General features: G+C 37.7%; 2 protein-coding genes across 5 annotated transcripts in view; both read right to left on the reverse strand.

Annotated features, from left to right (window-relative positions):
• LOC5573115 overlaps nt 1-10,443 on the reverse strand; it is a 174,472-nt gene extending 164,029 nt beyond the window's left edge. The window contains exon 1 of one of the 4 annotated variants that reach the window (XM_021847526.1): nt 10,280-10,443. The gene's annotated coding sequence lies outside the window, so the exon portion shown is untranslated. Of the gene's footprint in view, nt 1-9,981 lie in introns of all 4 variants that reach the window. The other 3 variants (XM_021847524.1, XM_021847521.1, XM_021847523.1) reach the window with 3 other exon arrangements.
• LOC5573111 (zinc finger protein 624) overlaps nt 1-14,486 on the reverse strand; it is a 73,222-nt gene that overhangs the window by 36,922 nt on the left and 21,814 nt on the right. The window lies entirely within an intron of this gene.

A 14,486-nucleotide genomic window follows, 5' to 3' on the forward strand; every position in this document is an offset into this window, starting at 1 on the left:
AATACAATAATTGCAACATTAGAATAATCTCAACAATTAACCTCCATAGAAGAAAAAAAAACTTAGCCGAATAAAAACTATGACTTCAGCGTTATTTTTAAAATAGAAATACTTAGAAAAATCGCTTTCTTACTTGAACTTTGAAAACTGTGGTACTAGAACGTTGAAAACTTTGATGTTTTAAAGATACGATGATATCAGACTTGAAGGAACTTTGGGTTATCAAACAAACAAAAAATAAGAAATTGAAATTGTTTTCCTTCGTTTCTCGATAACCATTCCACTGCTTAACGTATGATGAAGAGAAAATCTAGAAAATTATCGAATGGATTAATACAGAGAAACGTTTGCCAGATATTGCAGAAGATATCTTTTCAACTTCTGAAATCACAAGATACGGGCCGCACAACTCCAATATTCAAAATCACTCTGCGGGCCGCACAAATCCTTGCTGAGGGCCGCATGTGGCCCGCGGGCCGCAGTTTGGCGACCACTGATTTAAATAGACATTCTGCTAGAGAGAGTTCGAATACATTACGGGTTGAAATGTAGTTCTATTCTCTAAAAAACACGTGGATTATGAATGAAGCAAACTAAGTACTAACCACGTTTCATGAATCACTGCTGAATTCTACTAAGTACTTCTCCATAAATCGAGATTTTCTCCAAAATTGCTTTCTGCAAGCGTCCATCAATGTGGCAGAGAGGCGATGTAATGCAAAATAGCACAACCAGCAACGCAGTGTGGAGAAAGACTCCCATCATACTGTCGATGGGTAGCTGGGAGATTACCGGAACGCGAAGAGTACGCCAGTAGAGTATAGATACCCAACCCACCTACTTACAGGTACAACGTCACTGGCGGACTGATGTGTCGGTCGCAGGTTTTCTGGAAAACGACCGAGAGCTGAAACTTCGCTGACACCGGACCGGATGGCGATGGGTTTGGGTTTGGTGGTTTGGGGAATCTAGCAGAGCAGAGCAAAGCGTACATGTGTGTGCTGTTCAGCAAGCAACGGTAGATGAGGACAGGTGCGCGAGTACACGTGGGAAGGGGGAGTTGGATCGCTGCAAACTGCTCTGCACCACGGCACCAAGGTGCGCAAGGGAAAAATTGGAAAACGAGAATAATGAAGAAAAATAAAATAAAATAACGCCAAGCGCGAGTTTTAGTGAGTGCTGCTGCTGCGACGACCCACATAGGAGTAACTGGGCCTAATTCCTGGTCATAAGTCGAAAATTGAGGATTTGCTAGGTATTTTGATACGCCTTTGAATTTTTTGAGACAACTTGAAATTACTCCGCTGTCGGATTCATGAACTAAGAGTAATAAAATCATAAAACTTACAGCTCCTGGAGATCACAACAGCGGGCAAAACGATCATGAGACCAATAGTTCTTCACTGGTTTGACAAATGGACTATGTTCAAGGAAGAAATTCAAGCTCTTGGGGTTTTCGAACGCCGAGTGCTAAGGATGATCTTCGGCGGCGTACATGAGAACCCTACAGCGAACCTAGTATACTGAAAATGGCTAAAGCTGGAAGGATGCACTGGGCAGGGCATGTTGCAAGTCTGCCGGAAAACAATCTCGCGAAAATGGTGTCTCAAATCCCGTCGGAACGAGAAGGCGTAGGGCGCAGCGAGGTTCATTGACAGCTGTTAAATGTATAACAGCCCATTTAAAAGCCTTTAAACATTTTGACCATAAAATTGGTCCTGTTACGCCTATGTGCGACGACGACGGACCAAACTGGAGAACGCGCAGCAAAGCTCCGTAATTGCGGCACAAGCGCTTGGCTGGGGTTCGACTTCGATGGGTTGCGGCGAAGTGAATTGAGCAGATGGGACGAATCCGAAGACTGGGAGAAGGCAGAAAGGGCAGGTCGGGCAGTCGGTCGGTTAGTCCGGTGAATGTTTTATTGTGGTGATTGGGTGTGTTGTATTGAGAGAAACGCAAAAGACGAAGTAAACGGTGATGGGTTCGTTCGAGATAGAGACAGGGACATGTAGGTATCTGCGGTATCGCGACCAAGAGAGACAGACCGCCATCGGCAGCAGCAGCAGCAGCAGCAGCTTTATAACAGGGAAGGTTGAATGTGGTCGGTATTGGAAGCACCAGCGCTACGTACCGAATCGTTGTTGGATGGAAGTACGGGACGGTGGGCATAGCAAACTACGTGGGGAGAAGCGCGCGGGGAGTAACTTTGGCCAAGAAGAGCGTTTTCGCTGGCTCGGAAAGCATGGCGAGGGGTGCTCGGATGGGATATGAACTCGTTCCGACCTCCTACTATTTTCAATTATAATGGACAAATAATTAATACTATTCTAAAATGTTTACTTAACATTTGGTACAACATATTATATTTTATATTGAAATTATTAACCTTATTTCATGTAGTGAATATATCATGGATCGCATCACCATCGTCTGAAAGAATTCTTAGAGGCACTGCCTACACAAACCTTTTGGTGGTGTGGAGGGCTCGCTAAAAATTCAAAGTACTCTCATGGGAAATTTAACTCAACCTTTTCGGAGCCACGAACCTCTTTGACGCTTTACAAACGTCTCGCGGACCCCTGAAGTTGGATGTTATTGAAATCAATATTTATGGAAATCTACCGAAGCTTTTTGACAGTTTTAACTGATGTACTGGGCAGGTATTCCTACAAATCTCGTCTTCAATTCCCTACAGATCTCAATGGCGAACAGTTAAATGCAACCCTTTTTTCAACAGAAAATCATATAAAGGATGTAGGATGATCGACTTGGGCACTTCCGTCATTCACTTTAACATTTGATTTTATTTCTCCATTCTTTTGTCTGAAACTCAGCAGTACTCCACACTTATGTTCGGTTGCAGAATAGAAAAAAGTACAACTTGGGCCTTTGTGCGATTCACGTTGATATGGGGGATATGTCTAGGACAAAATTTCTGAATCTTTGCAATAAGTAGATATAGAAGAATAAAAAGCATATCCCTACATGGAAACATTCCAAATGTCAATAACTACAGTCGACTCTACACAACTCGATATTTTATAACTCGATACACTCTATAACTCGAAGGATTTTTTAGTCCCTTCAAATTTCCATACTTCGTGCTCTCCATAGGTCGATATGAATTTCTATAACTCGATATCTCCACTAGTCGATGGCACGTGAGAGGTAAATTTCACTCCATAATTCTATTTCTAGTTTAAAATCATTCTTATTTGTGGAAACTTGGTCTAATTCTTGTTTGGAGGTGGATAAATACTTGCAAGTTGTGATAAAAGTTGAAAAATATGAAAATAAAATATATATCAGTCAGTAAAAATAACGTCATTTTTCAAGCTTTTTAAAAAAGATTTCAAATAATAGTTAATCATAAACCACGTAGACCATGTTTTGGGCATCTCAGGCCCTCTTCCTATGTACACTTTGATGATTCAGAATTTTGACACTAGGTTGTATTAATCTCTCCATCTTCACAAAAATGGGCACGTGCTTCATTGACATAGCGCTCAAATAAAGATGCCAATAGGTTGATGCTTCCACTGGACGAACTACTCTTTGGAGGAAGCACTACGCTAGACAACGGATTAGCATGCAGCGACCAGTGGCACAGTCGTAATACTTCCTGACGAAAAGTCTTCCGGACTGAAGTGAGAATCGAACCCACACTCCTTGGATCGATACGACTAAATGCTTGACACTAACCGCACTAATCACAAAATGGAAAATCTATTCAACGCTCAAGAATCCACCATTCAATCATCAGCAATCATCAAGAACTTAAACCCAGTATTTGTTTAAAATTTAAAAGAAAACTCTACGGATATCATTTCACTGCATGTCAGATAGAAAAAGCAGTGCAATGATAGACTTTCATGAGCTTTGCTTCGATTTGGAGTAAAAATTTAGGTTATTTATAAAACGGTGACGGTTACTTTTCTCTTGAGCGAACAAATTCACCCGCAATCAAAAATATCCGCAAGATAATCGTCTAAGAAAACAAACCTGATTTTCAAATTTTCATTACAAATACAACTCTTAGTGAATTGCTAAAAAAATTTCATCACATGAAGGATCGGGTGATTGCTGTGTTAGCACGTAACGTATTGTGGGTAAAATTTGAACATTTTCGTCAGTCTTGAAAAATAATCTAAATAAATTGGATTATTCATAAAATGCACAATGCATTTAGATCCTCCTTTTTTACTTTTAGACATTTCAAAATACAGTTAACTCTCCCTTACTCGATATGGAAAGAACCATCGAGTTACAAAACACAAAATCAGTGCAATTGCTATCCAAGGGACCATCGAGTTAGCCATGAAAACCAGCTTTCACTATGGTTCTCTAACTCGATAACGAGTAAGGGAGAGTTGACTGTATGTAAATTTCGGATATATAATTTATCTGATAAGTACAAACTACACGGAGGATACATCGAGGTATCCTACATAAAGGCACAATGTTTGCCGTTGAATAACAAAAACTGAGAAAAAAATATATAAAAATGAGTTTTTATGCAATTTATAATATCTTGTTATGGAACATAAACCCTAAGAATGAACATTTGAACAAGCTTTCAATCAAAATTGACGTGTGAGTGAATAACGCGCTTTGTGCTCTTCCCGTTCTTGGTTCGATTCCAAGTTGCAACTTTTTTATGTTTATTTTTATAGGGATAACATATGCAACACAAAACTTTTTGTTGTAGCAAAATTTCATTTTTTAATCTTATTATATTCCTGTATGACCTGTTTCCTCAATGTACGTCTAGTAACACAAATACCTGAAAACAAATATTTTGAAGATTTTTTTGTTTGAGTTTCCGAATACCTTCCAGAGAAATTACTTTCAAAATATCTTCAAAAATGTTTGAAGTAATTCATTGAGGATTTTGAAGATGTGTCAAGGAAAACTCTTGGAGACACCTGAAAAAATTAATTGAAAAATGTTATCACGAATTAATGGAAACATGTTTTGTACCTCTGGAGCTCAAATAGGAGCTTACAGTAAAAAAAATACTATAATACTCCGAGCGAGTTTGTCTCAAACATCCTGATAAATGATGCATGTTGGGAATTTGCCCAACGTAAAACTGCACAGGGTTTATTTCCAAGATAATAATACCACAAACGACCGGACACGTAGGATTTACGTTTAAATGTGGCTATTATTAAATTCCTGTAATGGATGTCATGCATGTTCATGTTAGTTTACATGTTTTTACCTTAATTAATAAATGTCCATTTAGTATTTTTGCAATATATGTTTGTCCATTGTGACTTACGTTTAGTCCCGTTGTGCGCTATTGGATTGTTTCAGTGATCATGCGAGCTTTGAGCTTCGATCTTCTAGCCTGTTAACCAAACATTATTCATTATAAGTAGTAATATTCAGTCTTAGTTTAAGTATTTCAATAGTATTTTAAGTGTTTAAATTTACCTTTGCATGTAGGTTCTCAATGTGAATAGATTTAGGGTTATGGTAATGCACTTTGTAGGCTTAAGGCGACACTGTAGATAAGATTTCATTAATTTAGCAATAACTTCCACGTAGTTCATAGAAACACTATTACCTTAAGTGAATTATAGTTAAATAACACAATTTCAAATTGGTTTAAATGTACATAATAGTTAATAAGTAATGAAATTAGGGAAATTAATGTAGCACTAGAATGATGTTGTGGTTTTCACGGTAACAACGTTTTCTTTGTCCCAAATACCGTTGAATGATGACGTTCTATATCCCTCTTTAGGTAAGAAGGTATCATACGCTACCAGCGTAGATTGGTGTATGTAATAATTAAAGAGGCTAGATTGGATAGAGAGGCGCGCAGGTACATCAGGGTGTACTCAACAGATGCATAATCGTTAAAGTAATCTGTTGCTTAATCTCTTTGAACAATTCCTAAAGGAATTCTTCGAGAAAACTCCAGAAGAGGTCTTGGATCAATCTTTGAATCCTATAAAATCGACGAATGAAAAATTCGAAATTGTGGAATCCATAGTTGAAAGTGGTATTTAACAATTACAATACGTTCTGATTAGCGCGTTGTCATACTTAGTTGTCGCTATATTGAATGTGATAAATCGCAACATATAAAAAATAATCCTTTATTTACATCACGCTATACATCAAAGGGTATTACGCGGGCACCACAGGGTATTCGCTGGTTGGAACAAAATTTAAATAGGGGAAAAGCACTAATTTTCGACCTACAAGAATACTGTGCCAATTTTCGGATTTCCATACAAAGTAGGGCGAAATCGTATGAATGGGTCGAAAATTAGTGCTTTTCCCCTAGAAAGCCCTTTAATGTCAAAAAATAACTAAAAAAAGCGCTCTGAAGCCATCATATTTTAAAACTCCTCTCAGTTTGTAACGGCTTCGTTGTATATTTATCATTATTTTGTGACAAAACCGGATCTACATGTCTACAAGCATAGCACACTTAACCTTTCGGTCGTCGCGCGAATTTTTGTAACGCGAGTAGTCGCGCGTTGTACTTTGTACAACACCCTTGGTTTTGCGAATATCTCAGGAGTCTGACGACTTAGATAGATGACGTCTTCGGCAAAATTGATCAGTAGCTTAAGGGCTATCATTATTATAGCCAAGAAATTCGGAATTTTGCCACTAGGCGGCGCTAGTGAGCATTAAGCTTTTGTTTCCCAGATCTCATGATCCTGACCACCTAGAAAGATTACGTCTTCGGTAAAGTTGTTTAGTTAGTTAAGGACTATCATTTTTTGTGCTAGTTGATTCAACATTTTGCCACTAGGCGGCGCTATTGAGCATAAAACATTTGTTTCGCAAATATCTCAGGAGCCTGATCACTTTGAAAGATGGTGTCTTTGGCAGAGTTGTTCAGTAGATCAAATTATTTCTTTGTTTAATCCTTAAAGTTCGAGATTTATTAAAATAATGATAGTCCCTAAGTTTCTGAACAACTTTTCCGAAGGTGCCTGTCTAAAAAGTCAAGATCCTGCAGTATCCGTAAAACAAAACTTTCATGCTCACTAGCGCCGCTTGATGGCAAATTTCGTATTTCTTGGCTCAAATTATGATAGCCCTTGAGCTAGGCTCCTGAGATATCTGCAAACAAAAGTTTCATGTTCACTAGCGCCGCCTAGTAGCAAAATTTTGAATCAACTAGCTCGAAAAATGATAGTCCTTAACTTATTAAACAACTTTGCCGAAATCGACATCCTTCTAAATAGCCAGGATCCTGAAATATCTGTAAAACAAAAGTAAAACTTCCATGCTCACTAGTGCCACCTAGCGGTCAAATTCCGAATTAAATGAGGTACCATCAGATAGCACTTCACCTCCAAAACAACTTTAATGAAGACCCCAAGTTTCTATATTATCTGGATTTTAAGATATGACGATTTCAAACTGTGGTTTCCTCGAACCGTACATAGTGCGTTCATTAATATGCGACTTCCATGTACATTTGTTGATTATACCGTATAATAAAGGGCCATACTGTAAATAAAAACTGTCGAGTATTGTTTTTAAGAAGATTCTTGAGGAATACATTTTGGTTTGGTGTCGATAGATATCTTTGTTGCAAAATAAGAGCATATAAATCACAACTGTTGTACAAAGTACAACAGCGCGACAGCCCGAAGGTTAATGGAAACCCCATTATTGAACTTTCGTTTACAAAACGCATGTTTAGAACTAATTAAACCACATAAAATAAACCAACAAATTTTAATGTCCGTAAAATCGAGGTAAAATGTACATAAAATCGTAGTATATAAAAACGAGGGTCCATATAATCGAGGGTCCACTAAATCGAGGTATACCTGTATTGCTTTCTTACAGAAGTGATAATATATGTATTGGAAATATAGAAATTTGTTACTTCGATTTTGTGATTTTTGGTGTCGGTATGTTTTATAACTCGATAATTCTATAAGTCGATGATCCATTGAATATCGAGTTATGGAGAGTCAACTGTATTCGTCAAAAATATTGCCAGGAGTTAATTGAGGATTTCATCAAGGTATCCCTAAGGATTACATCAGAAATGATCATCTCTGAAAGCTGCTGTAAATATTTCAAGAGGCTTGGTAAAGAGTTTCTTAGAAGCCAACTGTTCGCCGGCCGTGGGGAGTATTTGTAAAAAATATCGCCAGCAAATATCCAAAAAATTTATCATATAGGGAAAGTGTACCAGTTATGGTCATAGTGGTTCCCTATTTGGCCATATGTGAAATTTCGATAACCATAACATTTTCAATCTTTTCGATGTTTTAACATCAAGATTTATCCTATATCTTACTGCTAAAACACACAAAACTTTTCAAAATGTGGAGACATTCAATTTATCACATATGGCGAAATAGGGAACCACTATGGCTATAACTGGTACACCTACCCTACCTATTCATTAGGATTATACGTAGAAATCTACCAAAGATCACTGTGACAGATGTCGGTAGAAAATTTTACTAAAAAAATCACTAAATACAAAATTGGAAAGAGTTCCGCGAATGATTTGGGTGGAAGCTGTGAAAAGTTTTGCTTTGTTTAATCCTTCCGATACACACCCAAATTCTGATCCTTTTTTTTTTTTTGAGAATTTGTCCTGACATTGAAGGTACGATTCCTGGATTTTCACAGTTGATAGAAAGAAAATAAATAACTGTATGGACATATTCAAAAGATCAAAAGTTTACAACTCTATAATAATAATAATATTTGTTTTCGATAATAATTTTTATTTACCTATTCATCATCAATTTTCGATTCTCAATCGCGGACCCCCTGAGAACCCTTCACGGATCCTAGGAGTCCGCGGATCACCGGTAGGGAAGCCCTGATTTGACTAATACTATCTGAAATTATGAATGAAAGCCCCTTCCTGCTACGTTTTCTCGTCTAAAAACCCATGGTAATCAAATGTGTAGATTGTTGTTACTCATCAAACGAACGGATTTATAAGTTATTTAACAATGCTACGATGAAGAGAATATTCTCATCTATCTCATAATGTTAATAGTTTTCATCTGTGCTTAAAAACAACGAGCTACACAATCGGTTACCAATGGCTTTTAAGGTGAAGATGAATCGAAGCCAAGTTAAAATTTTCAAGAGTACGGATCTGGAGAACCAAACATCTGTTTAAGCTGAAAACTTAATCGATTGGTCATTAGCTGGTGGTGACTAATCGATTAGGTTTTCAGCTCAAAAGGGTGTTTGGTTTTCCAGATCCGTGCTCTTGAAAATTTGAACTTTGGCTTCGATTCATCTTCACCTTAAGGCAAGATCATAATTTATGCGAGATTTACAATATTATCGAACCGCAGCACAACTGGGCAACACCTCTGAAGCTCATAATTCACTAACTAGAAGATCCCCCAATAAACAGCAAATTGCTTGCATATAAATATTCTTCTTAATTGTCACAATTATCTCCATCGGTTCGCAATTACCTCGCACGGCACATTTTAATCTGATCCGACTCCCCATCTGTCTACACATTGCAATGTTTTATAAATGAATGATTTATTTGCACAGCTCTTTCTATATCTACATCATTATATACTTTTTTTCTCCCCCAACATCACCCCCCGTTCTCTCAACGAAATTCCAGTTCTCCTGCCACAGCTATAAGCTATAACATCGGCTTCAATTTAGCGCGATCATTACGATTTACACGAATCTTGATTTTATCGATTTTCACAGAAAACTGGAAACACCTCGCCAGCCAGCTCACATCAAACCAGCCACCTCTGGACTTGATAGAGGGGGAGAAAGAGCAAATTACGCGAACCCAATCGAAAAAAAGACTATGCCTATGCCTTGCCTGCCTGCGCTGACCAGCTTATAGAGCGACCCAAGTCGGAGACAAAGACTCCTTCCTACCACTCCTCCCACCCATACCCAACACTTCTCGACCCAACCACCAAGAGGAACAAAATGTGCTATAAGACAACGACCATCATAAAAAATCGGTTTCAAGAAGCTCACCTTCAGCCAGAATGATTCGGCCCTGGAATTTCGCGACACTGACTGGACATCGGCGTCTTTTGATATTGATGTCTGGTATGCACACAAAATTTCATTATTGGTTCACTATACATTCACTAATCACTAGAAAACAACACATTATCCTACCTTTAGTTTGTGTAACTTGTTCAATAGCTACCACTTAGATCACTTCACAATATAAGAAAAAGTTTGCGTCAATATACGAGACACCATCCGAGCAAAATCTTTCAAACCTTCAAAAGTCCACTTTCCACAGGTCAAATCCACAGAATTTTACCACTCCGGTGTCCACCGGGCAAATGCCCAACTACGGCACCAACTTTCGGGCTAGAATTTGCTCAAAAACACTGTCAAACTGTTATTTTTCACCGATAGCGCTCGGATATCGAGATATTTACAGCCATTTTTATTTTTCACATCGCACGAAATGAATGTGAATCCAACACACACGGTAAAAAATAGGCACCATGCTATCAATAGTTCTACACTTGGATTTGCCCTACTGTTGAATCTTGACAAAATCAAGGTAACAGCACTTGAATTCAACGTTGCATGTTTTGATTTGAAATAAAAAAAAAGCTAAAACAAACATTTCCGCCTGACCCAGATTTGAACCACCAACCTTCGGAGTGCAAGTCCAGTGTCTTACCTCGACACTAACTCGCATCTGTTGAAACGAACTGAATTGATCTCAATCACTTTCTACAACGAGCTGTCAATGTTTGCTCTCATACAAAAGACATGATGTTCAAAATCAACTGCTTTTAACTTCAGAGTCTAGTTCTAGAGACAGTAGAGCAAATCCAAAGTTGAAACTCTTCAAATCATGGTGATTTGTGTTTTGAATTGAGTCAAGTGATCAATCTATTCAATCGAACGTGCTGATTTTTTACCGTGCACAGTCAGTCAGTCAGAGGCGGCGGCGACGACGACGAGCATCAGAGAGGGCCATGGACATGGACGACGACGACGACGACGACGGTAAGCAAGCAAAGGCAAAGGAATACGACGCGCGAAGGCACCAACAATCCCGCACGGCGTGACTGGTAGAGCTCATTATTACAAAAAAATAGGCATAGCTGAATCATTCACTATTTGAAAATAGTGTTGGGAAAAGTCATGAGATTCATACTACAGTAGCAAAGCATTGCTAATCACAGTCAGTGAAGCCAGTGAAACTCACGCCTATCGCTGTAGGCAAACTGTCTTGAAAGTAGCAAACCACCCGTGGCTAAAGGCAATTCAAAACTACGGTAGAAAAATATTCTATTTCCTGCATTTCCAGCCTGTGGTGACACTACTGATTTATATAAAAAAAATCATTAACCCGAAAAGGCTTTTTTAAACTATAGTAGTGAAGAGAGAAAAGTGAGTTTCGCGAAATTCATTACTAATATTACCATTCTCATTACCCTGATTGAAAATATAGCTTCCTATTTTTCATTTGACGTGCCAAACCACTCCAAAATACACCAAGGGATCCCGAACATTTTTTTCATGTTTTTATTTCCTTAAAGTAAGAGATGGTAAGAGGTTTTTGTCCGAGTTTTGATGTCAAAGTGTAGGATAAGACGGAGCAGGATGGCCGGGGCAAGATGAGAACTTTTTTCTAGTTTGATTCAACACATTTTATAAAAATAACGCCATACACTGTTGAATTAAGATTCATCCAATTAGTATTGTCAGTTTCAGAAGCTACTTGATTCTTCATTTGGAGATCCTTTTTCGCTTCTTTATCTGAACTTCCTTTCCACTTTTTTCTCCAGTAAAGGAGAGAACTTTTCACTTGGCTGCTGGATTTATTATTACCTTGTACTTAGAGTCCGTGGTTTTGGATAAATATGAACCCTGGAGTGAGCTTTGAACTTGATTTATTTCGTGTCAAATGTACAAAAGTCATCTTAACTCTACAGGTTACACTATTGATGTATAATTATGTAAAACTGAAATTATGTTGAGTGGAAATTTCTATATCCCTTTTAAGTCCAGGGATTTACAAACGTATTTTTGATTTTACTTGTAAATTTGTTGGTGGTGTATTCGTCCGAAAAGGACTAAATTTTATTTGTTTTATGCTTATATTCAAACCTGGTAGAACTCCTAAATTAACGTTATTTCATGTTTTTCTCCGTCAGATCCGAAGAGCCTATTCAAATAAGACGTGGTGCCAAGTGATAAAATTGCGCAACATTTGTAACGCTTAAGGATCTAATCGTATACTTTCTGAAGGATGAACAGAGATAAAATCTTAACCTATGCTTTCTTATGCGCATTCGTGTCACGCGTGGGCGTGTTTTCTTATCTCGAGCGCAGTCCTAAATGCCTATATTCGTTCCTAGACGGATGATGCAATTGCGTTATGTAAATGTGATCCTTTTATCGGATTTTGCTTTTCATTTCATCTTCTCGTCTTTGGTATCGACATCGAACGGGTCTCGACAGGCTGTTAGATTTTTACTGATTTTATGATTTGAACCGTTGCTAATTATCTCGCGGCGATAAGTATCATTGATAAAAGTTATTAGAAATGATAAGAATTTGAAAATAAGCGTAAATTGTCATAACCAGGGATTGAATCCTGAGAAAATTTAGATAATCTCTCACGTATCGCTCTCTGAAACTATCATAATATGCAGTACAATATGAGAGACTGTTAATCGTATACTGCTACCGTAATTTCAGGTAAAATTGATCAATTTTCACTATTTTTCTTGTCTGTTTCCTATAATATTGACAATGCCAAACAACTGAATGCAGGAAAACAAGTACGAAGGTGAGCCTCATTGGCTCATGTACCGACATTTTCTAACAAATGTCATTTTACTGCAAAGAAAAAAATCTGAAATAAAAAATCGGGGGATCTCATTTTGGGGTGAAATTCATCACTTGTCAATGCGATTATTGTTAGTTTTAAAAACAATTCTACATAATAAATTTGAGAACGCTGAATCCGAATATGCTTGCCAAATTCTTAACAATACAATATTTATAGAAATAATGAATAGTTAAATTTCAAGAACTACGCAGAAAATGCCTAAATGTATGCAATTTTCTAAGGAATATCCTTATATCTAACAGAATTTCAATTATTTCAAGTGAATGAGCAAGAGCAAATTGGTACGAGTTTTGGTAATGAAATCTGGTTTGGGGATATATCTTAAGCATCCTCACAAACTTTCAGGTTTATACTATGTTTAAATCCTTGTTTAGGACTAAAAGTTTATGGATGTTTGTCAATACTGCACCGCACATGGTTTTGAAATTTTACATTATTTTCATAGAAATAAACATTCTGTGAAGCAAAAAAAGCTCACAACAGACAATTCGACAATAGTTACGATAAACAAGGTTCATTCACTGCAGGTACATTGATAGTTGTGCTCCATTAGGAAGAAATCAAATCATGTTATACGGTGAGCAATTCCACCCGAATTTACCGGACAACTTTGATCAGATCAGGGGAGACAGCAGTGCATGATAAATCCCCTCTAAACAAGCTCCAAAACTGGGGGACACTTTTGCTATCGGAAGTTCCGGGATTGTTTTATCGTGCCAATCAAGTAAAACACCTACGCTGTCGCAATGTAATCGTAAAAATGGTTCAATGGGTTCTGGATATCGTGATTGGAGAGTCATGATACCGAAAGCATTACTAAACCAGCACACTAGTGGAAGAGGCAAGAACTGTGTTCTTGGATTATTGATTAGGTTCATAAAAACGAGATGCGAACAATCACGCTTTTGGAAATTGAATCATAAAATAGAACAAGCAATGCGTTCCGTTTACTATGACTTTTTCTTCACGGTTATGAGAACGGATTTGTTTGCGTGTATACTTGGTGTTAAACTAAAAGGGGGGTAAAAGAAATTTAGTTCAGTCGACTATCCACATCTCAATATCGAAGGGACCATCGAGATAGGGAGAGATCGAGACAAAGGACATATTTCTAATGAGTACTAGATAAAAAAAACACTGTTGACTGTTTTAACCACTAAATTCTGGTCTAGTATTCTTTGATATTGGGAATATCGACATACGAAGAGAAAATCGGGAACGGAAATCAACAAGAACACATCGACATAAGATGGATATCGCGTCCGATGAAACCATCGACATATGGAGCGATATAGAGATGTGGAGAGTCGACTGTACTATAATTTGAACTAATATGGCCGGAATCTAAAGGAATGGATTTGGATGATGATCTATTGATGTTCATCGCGAGTGAGGCTACCCAAACCAATGCTGCGGATTATTTGCCTGTACTTTCCAACAAGCATGTCGCCAACTCACAAGCTACTAATAATGACAAAAACTCTCACACAAAGTACGATCCATCAACTCCTTTGAAATTGATGATCAAACTTTCAACATGTTAAGTCGATGAAATCTTCTTCAATTTTTTGATGGCCCAGCTCGCTACCATTCAATAGTAGCATGCAGGTGATGCAGTTAAGTCACTGGTCCAAAATATTCTTAAATA

The sequence above is a fragment of the Aedes aegypti genome, chromosome 2, assembly GCF_002204515.2.
Source record: "Aedes aegypti strain LVP_AGWG chromosome 2, AaegL5.0 Primary Assembly, whole genome shotgun sequence".
NCBI classification, from domain to species: Eukaryota; Metazoa; Arthropoda; class Insecta; order Diptera; family Culicidae; genus Aedes; species Aedes aegypti.